The following is a 20,296-nucleotide window of genomic DNA, read 5'->3' as shown; positions in this document are numbered from 1 at the left end:
AGTTCTGGGTACTTCACATTTTGCTCGTGTTACACTGCCACTGCATGAGCTGCACCAACTTCCAGTTGCTTTCCAATGCACTTCAAGGTGCTGGTTATCACTTTTAAAGCTCTAATGGCATGAGGACAGGTTATTTGTGGGATTATCTCTCCCTGAGGGTATCTGCCCATCATACCTGATTAGATAGGGTGGATGAGCTCCAGGTCCCTTCCCTTAAATGATCTGGCAGGATCTCATGAGTTGTGCTTTTTCTACGGCTGCCCTGACCTTTAGAACTGTCTTCCCCTGAGATTTGGAGGGCCCACATGGACCTTCCAGAGGCTGTGAAGACCTGGCCTTTCACCCAGGCACTGGGCTAGGGTAGAAATGACCCCAGCAAATGGAAATGTAGAATCAGTGGGATATTGTGGCACTGTGATTAGGATAGATGATGTTGTCATGGGGTTCTGTTGGTTACATTTATTTTTATTTAATGCCATGGTGAGCTGCCTAGGATTATTACGTATAAGACAGGTGGCCATATAAATCTAATAAACAAACAAATGAATAAATAAATGGCTATTATCCTTGATGGCAGTGTGATTGCCTCTGAAGGCCATCTGTTGAGAGACTACTGGCTTCCTTGTACAGCTGGTTGGCCACTGTGAGAACAGACTGCTAGTCCAGATAGGCCAGGGGTCCAATCAAGTAGGGCACTGCTCAAGTTCTTATGAAAAGTAGTTACCCTCCTCCCACCTACTATTTTGAGTGTGGCACCAGAACATCATTGTCAATATACCCCTTGCTTGAAAAAAGGTTACCTAAGAGTCATCCATAGCCAAATACCTGTTGGCACTTCTAAAAAAACTCTAGAATTCACAAACACTGGACATTTTTCAGAAGCCATGCTACATCTTCTTCAGCAAGACTTGTCATTCAGTATCACATACAGGTAGTCCTCAGCTTATGACAGCAATTGGGACCGGAATTGCAATAGTTAAGCAACGTGGTCGTAAAGCACAATGTCACAAGACCGCACTGCTTAGCAACTGCAATTCTGGCACTCCCAGTTGCCATGTGAGGGAAGAAGGGAAGAGTGAGGACCTCATGTAATCATGACTTCTGACTTCCTACTGGCTTCCTCATTGACTGTTTGAGGGAAGCCATCAGGGAAGGTCGCAAATTGCGATCATGTGACCATGGGGAGATTGCAGTGGTTGGAACTCCAAGGACTGTTTGTAAGTACCACTCTTTCAGCACTGTCGTTACTTTGAACAGTCAGTGAACGAATGATCATAAACCAAAGACTACCTGAACAGATAACATTCCCATGCAGTCTGTTATGAGTATTCATATTCCCTCTGCGATTTTGACTAAGGTTGCTATCCCACTATTTCAGCAATCTTTTCTTCCATCTTTAGCATTACTGTTTCCTACTGGTTCAGGATCACTGATATTTCATTCCCAGGGACCCCCAACATGATACCAGTATATCCACAGCTACTCTTAGCACTCCCTAGATTCCTTACTATTATGGGTTGTTTAAGTTTTTTTTGAATTAAGGTGGCTTTTTGTAAAAACAAGAGCTTGGAATACTGCAAAATGAAGCACCACCTTTATTCCCAATAGTAGTTATGAGATCACAGACATATTTATACAATAAAAACATCAGGTGGCTCAGCCTAATACTTTGTTTTGCAATATCTAGAAAACAATAACTGGAATCTGTGGAGAATATTGTGAAAGACTGAAATAGTAGCAGGGAATGGCAAAAGACAAGGTAATGCTTTATGTGTGTTTTGCCTCTCTTTTAAATGATGTGTTTCTTAATTTATTAGCTTTATGTGTTTAAGATAGCAAGAATTTTACATGGAGTCTTTCCTGTTTTAGCTGTGTTTTGGAGCTTTTCATGTAGGTAGATCTTGCAGGCAGACTTACATCCATGACAACCACCAATTTAATTTGTCTTTTTTGAAGCTAGTTTTGTTGTGCTTTGTGGAAATATATGATTTGGCATTTGAGAACCAAATCCTACCCCTGTGTTTTAACCAAGCTTAGGAATTGAACACTTGTCAATGAACTTTATTACACTTTTTGTGAAGCAGTATCTTTGCCTTCCACTATATATGCATCACATTAAACTACCTTTATTTTAAGCTTACTTTCTGGATTTTTTAACTACCCATGTTTAACACTAAAGCATTTTATGTATGACATTTTATTGAGAGATCCACAACATACTTTCAAAATCCCAAACTTTTGGGTAATATATTTTTATTCTCCTTCCACTACCCATGGAATCTTGCTTGAATTAGAATCGCAAGATAGGATGAGATTAAAACATCCTATTCCATAGCAATGATATGCTTTTGTGACAACTGGAATTTAACGACCCTCTCCACTTCGCCCACTTTGTGCAGCTTTCCTCAGAGGCAAAATGAACTCTCTAAACCAAGACAAACACCCACTTCTGTTCTAAATTTTTAGCAATTTTATATTTAATAGTGTTTTCTATCAATTTATACAGCACAGATGTTAAGCTAAATAGCCTAAATTTCCTGGATCCCTTTGGTATCTCTTTTAAAGAATTATAATATATTGCCCTTTTTCCAGTCTTCTAATAAGGAAATTAAAATATGCAACTTTATTACAAAATTAGCAATTTCATATCTGAGATCTTTAAGGATTCATAGATGGATACAATGGATACAATAATTGTTTTGTTTTTAATCTGTCAATAATGCTCAGCATTTCATTCCATTGCTTCAGACTCTCTTCCTAAAAATGTCTATTCAAGCACATATATGTGCCTTACATCTCCTGCAATGGAAACATCCACAAAGTATTTTAGCTCTTATGCCAACTCTCTTGTCATCCAACACATCAACCATCTCTCTAATTGGTTCCTAATATTTTAATAGTATGTTTACTTCTTCTAAATCATTGCACTGTTTGAACATAATCCTATATTCCTTTTTTACTCTCCACATTTACGATGTTTTCATTTCTCAAATAAAGTCTTTTTCTCTATTTAGCTTCTTGAACATTTTGTGAATACTTGGGCTTGATGGCATATTTCAGACCTATACAAAATGTAAGTACTGTTGTTGTAGATCTGAACAACCCCAAGCATTCTTAAAGAATCTGGCATCCCTATTTTCCCTTTCACTTTGGATTTCATAAATTTTCTTCTCTTCAAGCTATTTCCTCTGTTACTTTAAAATGTGACAACACTGTACTATTCTGGCAATTTTCTACCAACATATTTCAGTCAGATCAAACTTACATCTTGCATTAGATACTGGGCACATTAGTTAAGGTTCACTTTCCCTGTGATTAGTTCAGTGACCAACTGTCCTAGGATACTTTCATTTATAAAATTCTGAAATGTCATATTTGTAGTGACCAGAAAATGTGATATAATTTAAGTCAAATGTTATTAAACTTCTTTCACATTTATAAACCTGAAAATAATTCTTGATTTTATTCTCCAACTCAGATTAACCTTTAAAATAAAGTACTTGTAACAAGACAATATGCAGGACTGTAACTTATGATTAATCTGCAAAGACCCAGAAAGAGAAAAATCAAAGACACCAAGAGAGAAAAGTACACAACAGAAACAAAGGGTGATTGGTGATGCTAATCTGAAAATAATGAAGATAACTAAACTTCCCCCACAAATGTAAGGATTAAAACAAGAACATCCTAACTGCATAGCAATCAAGCAGAATTTTGCTACATTCCTGTAGATCCTCACTGAGAACTCTAAGAACATGAAATTGACAACTTCCATTTCTGACCAGTAATTAAACAGTGAGCACAGACTGAAGTTCACTACTTTATTTACCACACTGAGTTGCCTTGTAAGTGGCCTTGTAATTCAGAAATGACTGCTTTAAATAGTTTTCTACTCCTAAATTTTGACATAGTTTGTCTGAATATTGCAGAAGAATGAACCAGTAAAATCATAATAAAGGTACAGATCAGATCACTCTTTGATTATAGAGAAAATGGATATTCAAACACCTCCACTTTCCCATAATCCATTAAACAAAACTGTAAGTAGACAGTGCAATTATTATTGGGGTTTTTATATAATTTTTTGCACTCCTATTCTTTAAGCTATATAGACCAACCTGGTCAGTACTAAAACACAATTTATCTCAGTTGGTTTTCACCAGCCAGAACTGGCATGAATCCGATACACAAATGGCCACCTGCATAATCTCCTGCCATGCTGGAGTGGGTTATACAGACTGAAAACTGTAAACAAAAGTTCCTGTTTGAGAACAATATCACCAGTTATGTCTACACATGTTGATCCATATTTGGAAGAAATTGCAAAAGAGACCAGATTCACTTAACTGTTTTCCCACAATAGCTCTGCTACCCAATATTATATTGCGATCCATTACCACTAAAAAGGTTGCTTCTTGTAATTTTCATAGTGAACTAAAGTATGTTACTTTTGATTAAAAACAACTGAACCCTAAGAATACAAGTCTTGTTGAAAAGAGATCAATATACCATCTGCAAAGGTATGTTTTGCCTCACTAACCTCTAGGATGTTAGCAAGTATGCAGATAACGGCGACCAACAGAAACTGAATACATCAACTTTCAAAAAGGTTTTGACGAATTCTCTTACCAAAAGTTCCTGGGCAAGTTCAGCACCAGCATTTATAGATACCAAATTGTTCAGGATAATAAAATCAAAATCTGATGCACACTGGAAGAAGAATCTGAAGATTAATAGCTGGCACAGATTAATCAGGAAAGGGATGTTGGAGCAGGGTAGACTGCTCAATAAAAACATCAACACTGCATGATTTTTTTTAAAAAATAGTAATTTCCAGTGCAAAGGAAAGATAAAAGTTTGGAATCATTATGAAGGGAACCAAAAATAAAACTGCCAACAGAGTGATCCCCATATATAAATCTATCCCATTTGGAATATAACACATAATTGGCCACACTTCAAAGAACATATATTTTAGGTCTGAAACATTCTTTGAAAATAAATACAGGAAGGTTCAGGATTGATATTTATTTACACACAGTTAAAGTAGAATTTGCCATTTTCAGAATGGATGGGGGCCACTAATGTAGATAGTTTTGAAAGGAAACTGGAAGAATTGGCTATCAAAGGTTAATAGTCTCAGTGACAGTTTACTACTTTCTGAATAACACGTAACATATCTTAAATACCAAATGTTATTAAGGCAAAATGGAAAAGGATTATTTGTCCTGTGTACATGCTTCTAAACGTTCTGAATGCACCTAGTTGGCTAACTATGTGACAAAGAATACTGGAATAGATGAGCCTTGACCTAGCAGGGCTCTTCTTATGTACTTAGGTTAACATTTGTTTCAGACAAAAGTCACAATTATTTCTGACAAGAAAAATCACCCATGCACACCAATGAGTCATTTACAACCAACTGAAGCTACCATATCAACAGCCATGATCAAATGGAATTCTAAAACCCATCTAAAATTGCTGAGAACTCTACATGTTGTAAATCTCCTCCCAGTAACTTACTTTTCTTCAGCAGACATGCAATAAAGACCCACCCAATACTTGGTACTAAAAAAATTAAATTATCTTCAATATTTCTTCCTATTGTAAACAGCCCAACACATTTTTTGAAAGAAAATAATTGCTTGGTGCACTTTACCAAATAATGTTGGTTACACTGTTTAACATTTTCCTATATCTAACTGGCTGATTTGCATCTCTAGACAAACATGACATTATAGCATACGCTTAAGACACTATCCTTCAAGCAACTTCCTCTAGCACACAGTTCTAGTATGGAACCTGATCCGTGTATTCTGATAAATCAGGAGGGCTAACTGCTCTTATTGTCCCCAATCATATGGTTGCAACCTCACTCTTTTTTTTTTTTTCCTCCCAACTGAAATACTGGGCAAAGATAATATTTATTCTTTCTCCTTTTTACATACTTGGGCCTTTCATGCAGAAAATCTCCTGTAAGCAGCTTATGAAAAATTTACAAACTTGTAAGATTTGTCTGATAAGGCATTTAGGGAAGCATTTATAAAATATTACTGTATTTTAAACTACCAGAGCATATATGCATGTTCCACTGAATTATTAAGAAGTTTTATAAGCACATATTAGTACGGCGTCTTGATGATAAATATATGTCCTAAACTGGGTGTACAACCTTTTTCAGGCTGTAAGGCTTTTAAAAAGTAGGTGGGCTGTACTGAATCCAGTTTCATCCCTTGAGAATTCTGAACACACCCCAAATTTGGATCTTGCTCCTGCCTACTTTTTAAGTTTAGGCCTCAATATGCTACACAAAGCCTAGTTCTGCCCTCCAGCCAAGAGAAGTTCTGCACCTCTGCTATCACATAAAACCTGTGAGCAACTCCAAAGTAAACATGCACATGCTAAAGCTTTTCACACCAACAAATATTTTTCCTAAAAAGGGTTCATATTAACCCAGTTTGCACAAGTTGCAATATAATGAAAAGCAAGAAAAAACTAGAACCACAATAACTTTTATTCAAATTATACAAAATTAAGATTATGTAGCTTCACAATAACTTGGCTAACCTAGGACGTTCTGTGTAAATACTTTTTATAGTTCTGCCCATAATGAATGGTTCTGAATGGTTACAGACAAATAACAGGTATATTTGTGGTGTGTGTATGTATTTTACATAAACTTCCAGATAACAGTGCTGGTTATCTAACAAGTATTAAGCTTACACTGGTAATTAAAGCAAAAGTTAGAAATTAAGTATTAAAACATCTAGTTCCACACATACTCACTAATATTTATAAATTGCTTATCACTGAAGAAAGCAAACATTTATCAACATCTTTGCTTAGATTTGAATGGCTACAATTTTTCATGTCCTTATTAAGACTGCCCATGGAGAGGTGCTTTATAATGCTGTTTTATTTTCAAGGCAATGTGATTTCCTTGTAGTATTTGAATTCAAATCACAGTTCCTTGAGGGAAAAAAACTCTGTATGCAACCTTTATAAAAGTCTGTATTTCAAAATGTCACATATTTAGGCAATCAATATTCCTTGAGGCTGTGCCCTAACATTTGTAGAGAGTCACTAAATCTGGCTTCACTGTAGACATTCATAAGACTGTCAAATAATCAACTATTGGCTATATATATATATATCACTAACACACACACACATATATATATATATTATATGGTCAATTGATCTGATACTGAGTTGATACTTTCTTAATACTTATCAGTAAAATATATCCCAGACAGAAATTATGACTATAATACAGTCAGACATAACCATGCAGTTACAATACTAAGTGCATTTAGTCACAAATAAGTTTACTTTTAAATCTTACGCACGTGAGTTAAAATCAAGTGAGATTACTTTTCAAGTAAATAGATGTGAGCACTTTGTTGAGTTTTGAAAAAAATGGGTGCTTAAAATAAATATGTGCTCTATGCCATAAAAAACTTCAGTTTAACAATGGCTTCACACTGTTAGGGGGAAGGGGGAAATTATGGTGGTCTATAATTAACTCTTCCAACTATGATTTTGTAATGGGTGAAATCCACTGTTGCAAGGATTGACTTCTGTCCATGCCATGTGTCAACTTCTTCTCCAAATCTTATGTTACTGAAATATAGCAGAAAGGAGAGGGAACTATCTACATCCACAAGAAGTTCCTCTGGCAGAAGAAAGTGAAAACCGACAATAAATTCAATCCATTATCTTCACTAGTTCTGACCAAAAAGGTCTTTCCTAAGTGTGAAATTTGGAATTTTTAACAATAGTTTCAATTATTGGTTTCTTCATTGTCTGAAATATTGCCAAAATTATGTTTTTAATCAATGAAACTATTACCTAAAATTGATACTCATCAGAGAAGTTGGCAAAAATATGTTTTGTGATTAACAACAGTAAAATACCAACTAAGGATTAGCCTGATCTTAAAACCCTTTTGCTAGCTTCTTTTATAGAGCATTTACTAGAAAAATAAATATTATAGAAATTTAAAAAGAGACACTACTAAACTAGCAATAGAAATATTAGACATAGCTTATATCTGCTGTTTACATGTATAAATTGTAAATTCTGAATCAATTGAGCTGTTCTACCAATGGAAGAGAGCTGTTTTAGTTCTGTTTCCTATAAAACAAATATAGGTACAGATTGTTTTATATGGCTAGCAATGCTTTGGATTCAATCCCCCAAAGATACTTCAGAACATGCAGCAAGGTACAATGGTTACAGTGCTGGACTACGACCAGGAAGACCCAGGCCCAAGTCCACTTCAGCCAAACAATCTCATTGGATTACTTTGGGCCAATCATTCATTCTCTCAAACCAACCTACCTTGCAGGGTTATTACTATGGGGAAAGGAGAAAGCACACCACCTTGAGCCCCTGAGCTTAGGAGTATATTTAGAAACTAAAATTTGTTTTGTTTTTATAAACGTTTTAAAAAATTCTCTTCAACACACAATTGTTCAGACAAAATAGGATTGTATACTACCAAAGTTTCTAGATTGTATGAGAACAGAATTAACAATTGTATAAGACTAAAAAGGATTTCTACATATTTTCTCAAATATTACCTTAATGCAAACTCCTTTGAAAATATGAAATATACTAACTTCTTATAAATTTAATATCCATTAAGTTTAGTACATACATTTAAATTGAATGTTTAAATTGGAGATAAATTACTTATTTCAATCTAGTTATATTTCCTGCTTTTGCATATTTTCCATAATTTTTTTTGGCCAAAATGAATTTTAGATCAAATATATAATTAAAATGTCTTAGTAATACATGTATCAGGCGTGGACTGTACCAGCAATTACTTGCTATGTAAGAAACTACTATAAAAGATGGAAGGCCTCTCAGATTCTATGGTATACACCTATACTCAATGAGGAATGTAGTAAAATTTCTACAAAGGTATGAGTCCTAGTTGAATTTCCATTTCTGGATTAGTTTAATGTGAGTTAACAAATTCATTGCTCTCCACTACCAATCACTTAAGGGATGAATTACCTTGAGTTAAGACCTAAAAATCAAAGGAAAAGGAGTTCTGACATGGAATAGTTGTGGCATCCTGAACTTAAGCACTCCACATAGTGATATATAGTAATCTGGTTATTAGAATTATTAAAATATCAAGTATTAGTTATGATATTTTCTATATTTAATACTACTTTGAACTAGAATAGCTATTGCAAGTATGTATTTAAAAATCATTTTGGTGCTCACTTTTACAAAAAATATAAATAATGCAAAGTTTACCGTAACCAGTATTCACATACTGTAGTCAACACTGGCTGCAGATTAATCAAGATTTAAATATTGCTTTATAAAATCTTAAGACCTAAAACTTTATATAAAAAGGGTACCATATTCACTGATTTCTTTTAAACATACCATTTCCTAGTAAAATATTCTTATGCTGATCTACAACTGCAATTCAAAAAATTCACATTTTTTTGTATCTGACTCAAAATAAAATTCTAGAGTAAGCAATTTCTGCCACAATCAAAGTTGTCCCTTTTGTAACCAAACATTTTACACATCCTACAGTGTTCACACTTTGCCAATTATATTGCCTCAGCTTTAGTCATCCTCCTGTATCAAGCTCAAGAAGTAACAATGTTAGCTCTGATTTACCAGAATTAATTGTTGAGAAGTTTACTTATAAGTTTTCAATAACTGCATAACTCCTTCAAAAAATACACATGATAAAAGAAGCAAACCAGCTGTTTGAATAAGTAAAAATTGCTTTTAGCTAACTAAAATTAACCTGAACAAGGAAAATACTGTCATCCAAAAATATAGACATGAACCCAATATACATCTGCACCATAGCTTTTTATCCAGAAGTAACTTCACTAAAATTAGTACTTACACAATGGAGCATCTCATATAATATACTAAATGAACATTCTCTCTAAAAAAAATAGCATAAGCATTCCTCAGTTTAAAAATTTAATAAAAAGGATAGTTATTGAAAGTGCTGGCTCCAAGCTTTATTTTAAAGTATTTCATATAGAGTTTTAGGCTACAGTGTTGTACCTGTTTTCCTAGATGCCTACTGAAGACAGTGTGCTTTCTTTTCATATATAGACATACAAAAATATCTATATTAAAATAAATCTTGGCATGCATCTTAAAAGACCACAATTTGAAGGTTTTTTTAAAAAAGACATATTGTGCAGGGTGACTGCATTCTTATTCATTTCTGCCGAATTTTACCATGCATTTCAAAATTATAGTTTCTTAGGCTATTAAGCCATTGCTTTGTAATAGTTCAACTGCTGCCTGGGGATAGATTCTAAGTAGCGGCATTAAGGAAAATCTCTTGAACCTCCTAATGCAGAAAGAGATAACCTCCATATAATTTGGACAACTCCTAACATTTCTTGTCGCCACCTTACTGACATCTAAATTCAGTAACATCAAATCATCTAGCACAGCTAATTCCATTCTTCTATCTACCAGATTTAATAGCTACTCCTACTATCTACAAGACATTGTTGGAAAAGACTGTCTAGGAATCTTGGCGTACTAAGATGCTGATGACATACGATCTCTTTAAATCTGAACACAGAAAACAGTAGAAATTGATTGGTAGCAGCAAAAGATTTGATGCTAGAAACAAAAGGCTACTGGACAGTAGGAAAGATCATGATACTTTATGAGTTAAGTCTCAACATCATTGCATTTCTCTAGAAAAATAGATTTATGATCTGGGAGTGCTTTGCTTCTGGATTCTGATGTAGTCACCAATGACTGGAATGCTTTTGTTCAGCTTAGTTTCCTGGAGAAAGCTGATCTGGTCACTGTCACATATGAGTTAGTCACATTCAGGATGGATTACTACAATGCACTGAATGCAGAGCAGCCCTTGGAATATCCAGCTCCTGAATAACAGTAATAAAATATAACAATAATTAGACCATGTAACTCTACTGTTGCACCAACTATTGCAAGTCCAGTTTGAACTTCTGGTTATTTTAACCTTAAAATGGCTAGAGGATCCACCTTCTCAAAATTGATTAGGCATCCCACTGCAACATGAAGCGTGGCTGGGGATGCCACAAAACATGGCCCTTTCAAGTGTGGGGTCCAAAGTCCAGTATTTCCTCCCTTAAGGAACTCATGCAGAAAATGTAAAATAGGATGATTTTTAATAAATAAAAAACCAGCCCACACTTCCTACGTCCATCAAATTGGGACACTTGGGAGTCAACAGCAGGAACTATTCTTCACGGAAGGAGAAGCGAGGCAGAACAGACAATCAGGTACGACGCCCAACAGAAAACTGGACCAGCGCAAGAGCAGCTTTCAAATTCAAGGAGGCAAAAAGGCACTCGTCTCCCGGGACGCCTCGGAAGCGGCTCTGAGGCCACAGCCGTGGTCGGCGGCTCGGCAGGAGCTTCCCAGCCTTCAACCAAACGAGTCCAACTTCGGACGCGGCATCCAGCCCCAGCTCCCCGGCAGCCCGCGGCAAGCCTCGGCCGCTCAGCCCACTCCTCCTCTCCCAAACGGGGCCACCGCCACCCAGCCCTGCCTGTGGCGGGCAGCGCGGAAGGCACCCACCCAGCCTGCACACGCCCCCCCTCCGCGCTAGCTAGCCCTCTGCCCCTCCTTCTCCCGGGCACTGCGGCCAGCCGGGCCCAGACAGGCAGCGGGGTCTCCTCTCCCGCCAGGCCGCCGCGCGGAAAGTCCGCCGGGGGACCGGGCGCAAGCCTCACCAGGCCCGCCTCCGCGGAGTTCGCTCACCCTTCCTCCGCGCCGGCTCCTCCTCCGTTCCCCGCACCAGCGGCAGCCGCCGCCGCCACCTCCAGCCGGACAGGCGGCCCCTCCGAGCCACTCCGGAGCCGCCGCCGCCGCCTCCCGCCGCCGCCGCCGGGGGAGGGAGGAGGGGGGTCCGTGCTGGGGCTGCTGCTGTGGCGGGCAGCGCGGAAGGGGCGGCGGGGGAAGGCGGAATGGCTGGCGGAGGGGTCTTCCAGGCGCCGCCGCCACCGCCTCTCCCGACCTCGCTTGGAACCGCTCCGGCTTCCCAGTCGCTCCCGTCCCTCCTCCTCCTCCGCTCGCTGCGTGTCTCAACCAGCCAAATCCAAATCAAAATAGTGTCACACAATATGGCGGCGCCTCCAATTGGCAAGCCTCGCGAGATCTCGCCCCGAGGGCTAACGGGAGAGCGGAGGAGGAGGAGGAGGAGCTCTCCCGTTGCTCGGCGACGGGTGGTGCCGCCGCTTTGCCCCGGCGCGAGCGAGGGGTGCCGGTGGTGGCCTTCGCCAGTTCTCCCAGGGAGGGGAGCAGCGTGGCCGGCTCGGCGGCCCCGGCAGCCGAAAGATGGGAAGAGACCGGGAGGTGTCTCTCAAGCTTCCTCGCTGAAGTTATCGCCCGCTCCTCCTCCGCCTTCTCCATTAACCTCTTGCTGACTCTGCGGATCATCATTCAAACCAGGAAATGAGGCGGGTAGAGTTTAGACCACAGAATTGTAATTTATCCCATATAAGGCACCCACCTCCACCTCCTCCTCCATACGCGTTAACGGGCACCATAAAACTAACACGGACACCGAGAAAAAGATCGCTGCGAAAAATCGACAGCCTGGCGCTACCTTTGTAAAGATTAGCCGAGTTGCCACGGAACAGTGGTCAGGTTTTCTACACCAGAACCCGTGAGAAAGGCATTTGACCAATTGTGGATTCCTTTATTTTATTTTTTAAATGCCATTCGATGCAGTTACTTTAATAAATACAGGATAAATTGTGGAGAGTGAGCAATAATGTATATGAAATATTAGGAACTCTCTCGGTAGATGCACAGGGAAAGCTGTGCAATTATTCTGGCATGCTTATGGCCTTTTCCCTCATTCCCTCTGACACCATATAGATATTTCTTACTTATTTCAGAGCTTTCTTTGAGTAGAATTGTTTGGCAGTGCATTATTAAAAATCAGTTTAAAAGGTCCCCAGTGTTATCCCATAAGCACAACCTACTATTTATTTACTGTACTCTGTGCTTTTTGGAGTGATTAAAAACCTTTCTCGGATTATTCCTGAGAAACAGAAGTGTTATTTTACTGAATTACCAGGAGGATGCTTTGAACAACATAGGTAGTGATTTTTGCATCTACAGACCTTGGAGGGAGAGGCAGAAAACCTACAAAAAGAGCTGTATCCTTTTAAATTAAGCATAAATCACTTTAAATTTAGGTTGAAGGTGTGATGAACATACATGCAATTTTTTTAACAGGATTGCAGTTCTAAATGTATCTTAGTGTACATTGCACTGAATTCAGTATGTTCACAGACTGAGATCATGAATAACCATCAGATTGAGAAGAACATAATTTCCATAATAATCTGCTTTCCAGTTCATTGTTAAATTCTAAAGCAAGGTAGGCATTCTATCTCAGGCTGGGGACTATACTATAAGAATTCTGTTCTGCTGAGGGCCACAGGAAGTATGGTTGATAATGTTGGAATAAATGTGGCTGAAATGTTCAGATCCTTTTTTGTGTTTGCAGTGGGGCAAAATTAGCCCTGATCAACGAAAACAGCAAAACAAAACAAAAACATTTTTTTTCAGGGGTTGGGTTTTTATGGGATGCAATGATTGTCTTGAGAATTTACAATGGTCCTACTCATACTGAGAGACTCTTGGGGTCACAAATATACTACTACGATTTACATAAGGCCTGCTTGTCCCATGCCTGCTTGCAGATTTACATAAATAGGTTAATTAAAATTCAATTACATTTGCTTGTGTAATTCTCTTTTCAAACTCAAGCCTATTTTCCCTGCAGTCTTCATCACTTTTTCCCTCTCAGTTATGGCTATAGATCCCATTTCCCATTGTTTCCAAACATCTTATGCTAGGATAGATCATATGCCAAAGAAAAGTAGTGGCATTATATCTGCCATTATTGCCAGGTACTGACTGTGTGATGAAGTTGTTGAATATAAATGCAGCAAAGGAAAAAAGAAGGATAATATGACCATATCAGTACAGTATTGCTGCTGATTTAATTAGAAAGGCAGCTGTGAACCAGGCTGTTATCAATGCTGAATTTGATAACTGGATCTTGACTCAGTTTCAACAATTATATTTCAGTTCATATTCAGTAATGTGTCTTTGCTGTAACTTGTATTTCTTGATACAGACATATATTTAACAGCCCCCAGTATCAGGAATAAAGTATTCTGTTTTGAATTATAGCATGAAAGGAACAGGGAAATTGTGGATACCATGCTATGAAATATTTATTCCAGGTTCTTAAAGTCTTTTGCTATCAAGGACATGAAAGGTTTAAGAGGGCAATTCAAATGTTTTTCATAACAAATGAGTCTGCTTGATAAGCATATTTGAAAAATGTATCTTTCATAATATTGCATTGGTTAGGAGGTAGATTTACATGTAGTTCTTGACTTACAATGGCAATTGGGGATGGAATTTCCGTTGCTAAGTGATGCAGTCATAAAGCACAACTGTATCACTTAGCAATGGCAATCCTTGTAGTCCTGGTTGCCATCATTAACTAAATCCCATGGTCATTAGGTGAAGCAGCTTCCTGCTGGCTTCCCACAATCAAAGTCAATGGGGAACCTGGCAGGAAGTTGCAAGTCCCGGGCCTACAGGCAGGTAAGTGGCTACTGCTGGGTGGGGGAGTGAGTGAGGGGGTGGATGGGGGTGTGGGAGGGTTGGGGAGGGTGTGCAGGGGTGAACAAGCGGCACCGCGCAGGTTGGGGATGGTTGTGAGAGGCACTCTGCAGGTCGAGTGAGAGTGCAAGAGGTACCGGTCAGGGAGGGTGCACGGGGGTGGCAACAGGCACCATGCGGGTCGGGTGCATGAGAGGCACTGTGTGGGTGGAGATTGTGCATGGGGGTGCACAAGAGGCACCACAGTCAGAGAAGGTGCATGGGAGTGCAACAGTTGGGGAGGCTGTGCGGGGTGCATGAGTGGCTGGCATGGTGTGAGCGCAGAGGGGCTGGGGAGAGTGCATGGGTGGGGGAGACTTACCCCAGCGACTTGTGATTTTCCCTGCTGGCTTCCCCTTTGAACTTCTGGGAAAGCTGGCATAGAAAATTGCAAATGGCAGTCATGTGATCGTGGACGCTTGGCAACTGGTTGTAAGTGCAAACGGGTTGCCAAGCACCCAGATCATGATCATGTGACCGCTGGGGTGCTAGGACAGCCAGAACTCTGAGGTCCAGTCATAACACCATTCAGTGCCATCATAACTTTGGTCACTGAACAAATGGTCATAAGTCAAGGACTATCTATACTATTATTCTGAGCTGGGAACAGAGGCAAAAAACAGTTAACAAAGCACTTCCTAGAGAAAACATTAACTTCTGAACTGTAGCAAGATCAGGAAGTTACCTACTGAAATTCCAATATCAGAGGTGGAGAAAAACTTTCCAATGTTACAGAGTTCAAATTGAATAACAGTTATATTGCAGAACTGCAGTAGGAGAAAACAGAGAAAATGGGATTCCTTGTGTTGCACCAGAAGAGTGCATATAGCAAAACTATCACCACTGAAACATGCATGTACACCTAATGATTTGTGGTAACGATACATAGGTATCATGACTACAAACAGCCAGAAAACAAATGTAAATACAAATCTGCAGTAGAGGATGCATGTGGAAAACATTTTAAATCATACCGGAAAAATAGAAATCTTGATGCCAAATGACAAACATGACCTGAGACCGGGAACTTGAGTGGTGTTTTTAAAGAGTGGTCAAAGGAAACAGTTGCCCCAGGTGCCACACATAATGGGGACCTCATCCAAAGGGTGATATACTGATTTAAATTATCGAATAGGCAGCAAAATTAATCAGTGAAAATAGAACTGTCAGGGTTCATCTGGACCTGGAACCACTTAGACAGCCTCGCAAGAGATCTAAGAACTTATGAGAAGTAAATTTATTGAAAGTTAGGAAGCTGTAACCAGAAGAATTTCAGTAACTGCAATGATTTAGAAAATCTCTCTCTCTCTCTCTCTCTCTCTCTCTCTCTCTCTCTCTCTCTCTCTCTCTCTCTCTCGCTCTTTTGTTACTTTTATTTACTTCGCTATATAATCATGACTATTTGCTACACATTTCTGCCAACAAGCTTCTTAAAGCCATCACCAAAGAACACAGTTTTTCTCTTCAACAAGATCCTGTCAGGCCTTTTCACCTCTTTATTTGAGTCAGATAGATGCCCACAATGGTATTCCTTCAATTTTGGGAAAAAGAAGTCTCATGGACCCAAGTCTGCGCTCTATGTCGTGCAGGATAAGGTGGTATGATCCAACTTCACAATTGTCTCTTGGGTGGCTCATGAGATGTAACCATGAAGTTCTTGCCAAAGCCTGGGTTTTGATTTTTTTGGGGGGGGGGCGCAGACAGGTGAAGCTTTGTGATGATATTCCATGGACTAATACTTCAATTCAGGGTCATAATGATGAGCCATTGGTTCATTTACTATCATGATGTTGTGAAGAAATTCCTCACCTTTGCTCTCTCAGCATGTCAAAAAAGTGGGCAAATTTCAACTCTTGAAGCTTTCATCTCTGCCATCATCATACAAGCAATCCATTTTGCACAAACATTGCAATACTGGAGAACATTGATAATGTGACCCACACATTCCTGTGAAATGCCAAGCTTGACAGCAATTTCCTTTGAGTGATTTGCCAATTATTCTTAATCAGTACATTAGCGTTTCTCATGTGAAACTCAGTCAGTTGCTGTCACAGGTCAGCTGCTTTATCCTTGATTACATAAATCAGCTCTTCCTGGTTCATCATCTTTGCATCCTTTTTTTTGCCCAGCGATGCACGGTACTCACATCAACACAATAATCACCATAAGCAATCTACATTCAGCAGTGAATTTCACTTTCAAGGGATTCCTTTGGCAGTCAAATACAATCATAGTGTATAGCTTAAAATGCACTGATGAGTACTCACCGCAAGTTTCCATTTCATGAACAATAGCAACACAATTTTTTCTCACAGCTACTTCATGCCAAATGAAGTGAAAGCACAGATGCTAAAGAACATGTCAGAGCTTCTAGTGCATCAGTACTGCCATTCTAACACTGGAGGCTTTACTGTTCATTCAGCCTTCATACCAGTGCAGAATGATTGTTTAAAAATACCTTCTTCTATCGGTTATTTGAACAAATATATTGTCTAATATGTGAGCTTTTTCAAAGCTCAAAAGCATTTTATGTAAGAATAAAATATTAAGACATAAAACATGATATCTGAGTTACCATTTTCCTTTTCTTTCCCCATCTCATATTCCTTTTGTGTAATGTCTTTTTAGACTCTATGAATATGGATAGAAACTGTTTTCTATTGTCATGAAAGCTGCTCTAATAGGCTTTCAGACTAAAGGATGAATTATAAATGCTTCCAAGAAACAAACTACCAATATTTCAAAACACATGAAATTTAAACATGCAGATTTAATTATTAAAACCCCAAAACAAAATCTTGCTTAAGGTCATCTGGTGACTTGGCATGTTAGAAGAGAAATGCTAAAGAGTATGAATTAACAAATGAGATACATACACACAGTGGTTTGAGCTTCTGAAATCTATAAATAAATTAATGAGAATGTGACTGGTAAATATCTTAGAAAAAGGTCAGTTTGTTTCAATTAACTGGTTTAATGATAAATCTATTCATACATACACTTGGCAAAGAAATGAATATAAATTTTAAAAACATGATTCATTTTATTATACTGTATATGAGAAAAGATTGAGAGAATTAGTGAAAAGTACAATAGGTTTTGAATGTGGGACAGACTATTTTTTGTGAGGGCCAATAGGGATCTTGGAAAAAATTGGTTATGGAAGAAAAGGACAGAGGTTAAAGAAATGAGAGAGAAAATAGAACAAGTGTAGGAAGAGAAAGTTCAAACCCTGTATGGAAAAATATTAGAAAATAGCTTAATCTCCAAATAGAATTAATTGAAAGTGGACATAAGGAAAGCAGATGCGGAAGCTGCTTGGAAAAGGAAAGGATTCTGTTATACAGTGCCACAAAAGTACATGGATGGAATTACAGTAATGGGAAGTATGAAAAAGGATGCTTGGTGGAAGGATGAACTGAAATAGGCTCTGGATGAGAAATAAATGCCCATAAGATACCAATACAAGCGAATATGTGTAGTCTGACACCAAAACAAGCAGCCACTCAGTAACCCAACCCCCCCCACACACCCCCAATCCCCCCCTTCCCGCCCCCCTCAGATCTCTATAAATACCCACAAAAGGGTCACATCACCCTGGGCACAGAGAGAACTGCTCCTGTCTGTGCTCCTGCACTCTGAAAATGCCGGTCACAGGTGCTGGCGAAACGTTAGGAAACAAAACTGACAGAACACAGCCACACAGCCCGGAAGACCCACACCAGCCAATGTATGCCGGCCGTGAAAGCCTTCAACAATACATTGAATATGTGTAGCTCAGGGTTGAACTGTGGTGTTCTTGGGGTTCTCTGAGCTTGGCTGTTTTCTTGCAAATGTTTTGTTACCTGGCTAGGTAACATCTTCAGTGCTAGAATGGGATGGGATTTGCTCCCTGTTTATATATTGTGGCATGCCCTGCTAGTGTTGGTGGGGGAGGGGGGTTGTTTTGTTTTTTCTCCCTCTGGTAGTTCCTTGATTAGGGTATTGTTCACTGATGATTGTATGTCTGATGATAATCTTGGTGTTAATATCTGCTTATCTGGGTGATGATTGCTGGTGAGGAGATGTTCTGGTCTTTTGTTTTCCTTTTTATTGTCTCTTTTGAATAGTATGTAGATGTTGTTTATCTCTATGTGCCTGTTGAGGGCTGTCTTGTCTGAATACCAAGCTTCCAGGAATTCCCTCGCATTTTTGGATTTAGTTTGGTCTAAGATGCTGATAGTTTCCCAGTTGAAACTATGGTTAAGTCTGTCCATGAGTTGTGAGATTAAGGAGTTTTCATTGTGTCTTCTGACTGCTAGTTGGTGTTCATGGATGCGCTCTGCTAGCCTTCTGCCTGCCTGTCCTACATAGTGGTTGCACCTATACAACATCTTCCAACAAAATGGATATCCACACAACTTTATCAAAAAGTGCCTGGCCACTCAACCTACTACAACACAACTAACACAAGCTATGAAAAGGATAACACTGCCATACATCAGAAACGTCTCAGAAACCACCAACAGACTATTACAACCACATGGCATCTCTGTAGCACGCAAACCAACTAAAGCCCTCCAAAACATCTTAAGCAAACCAAAAGACCCAGTAGCCCAAGAAGAAAAAACAGGAGTCATCTACAACATATAGTGTAAGGACTGCAACAACCACTATGTAGGACAGACAGGCAGAAGTCTAAAATGTGAGGGAATTCCTGGAAGGTTGGTATTCAGACAAGACAGCCCTCAACAGGCACATAGAGATAAACAACATCTACACACCATTCAAAAGAGACAATACAGGACTACCTGTAATATGTTATGTGGAATGAATGTTTGTTAAAAGAAGCAAAAATACCTCTGGCTGCTCACTTCTTTATATGGAAGTGAAAGTTGGATGTTGCAAATATAAACGCTGAATCCTATGGAACTGGGGATACTTATGTGTGTAATGTGATAAGAAGAGATATGGTCAAGAATCAATGGGTGCTGAATGAATGTACAGTAATCTGAATACAAAAGTGACCAGTCCAAAGAAGTATATCAAGGTGGCTTGAATATATGGACAGAATGAATGAAGATTGATGCATGAAATAAATATATGAAGGGAAGTGGCTCAAGGGAAGGGAAGGACCAAAAAAGTCATGGTTGGATAGAGTTAATGGAGAGAAGTGAGAAGTTTAAGAACAAAAGTCACTCCATGAAGCAATGTACACTAAAATCTTAATGGATCTGTTGGGGACAAGATGTATCTGTTAAATATAGATGTCTTTTGAATCTGAATGTATGTCATTGATTAAATTTATGTGATCTGTGTAATTATTTAACATTTTATGTCATTTGTATCAGTTAATGCAAATGACGTAAACTGATGTAAGTGATATAAAAATTTCAATTACCTTGTTTTGCATGTGATGTTAATTGATGCCACCAACATAAATTACATCAATTGTCCCAACTGCTTTAGAAATAACAGACTTCATGAAGTCCAAGTAAAATGATATTCATTGCAACAAAAATCCACTGAATGGAAATCTGGAATACTGAGATTTTATTATATGGATGCTGTGAAAGCAAGGGACGATGGCTATATATGCATGCAAACTTAGGCTATT

The 20,296-nt window shown here is 38.7% G+C and overlaps 1 protein-coding gene across 2 annotated transcripts in view; it reads right to left on the bottom strand.

Moving 5' to 3' along the window:
• TAB2 (TGF-beta activated kinase 1 (MAP3K7) binding protein 2) overlaps nucleotides 1-12,153 on the bottom strand; it is a 57,237-nt gene extending 45,084 nt beyond the window's left edge. Inside the window, exon 1 of one of the 2 annotated variants that reach the window (XM_088141863.1) lies at nucleotides 11,770-12,153. The gene's annotated coding sequence lies outside the window, so the exon portion shown is untranslated. The remainder of the gene's footprint in view (nucleotides 1-11,769) is intronic. The other variant, XM_088141855.1, reaches the window with a different exon arrangement.
• Between the last annotated feature and the right edge of the window lie 8,143 nt (nucleotides 12,154-20,296).

The sequence above is a fragment of the Python bivittatus genome, unplaced genomic scaffold, assembly GCF_059951505.1.
Source record: "Python bivittatus isolate LINGU-HERP-01145 unplaced genomic scaffold, Pbiv_v1 ctg000020_np1212, whole genome shotgun sequence".
Taxonomy (NCBI): Eukaryota; Metazoa; Chordata; class Lepidosauria; order Squamata; family Pythonidae; genus Python; species Python bivittatus.
This window is presented reverse-complemented; position numbering and strand designations above follow the sequence as displayed.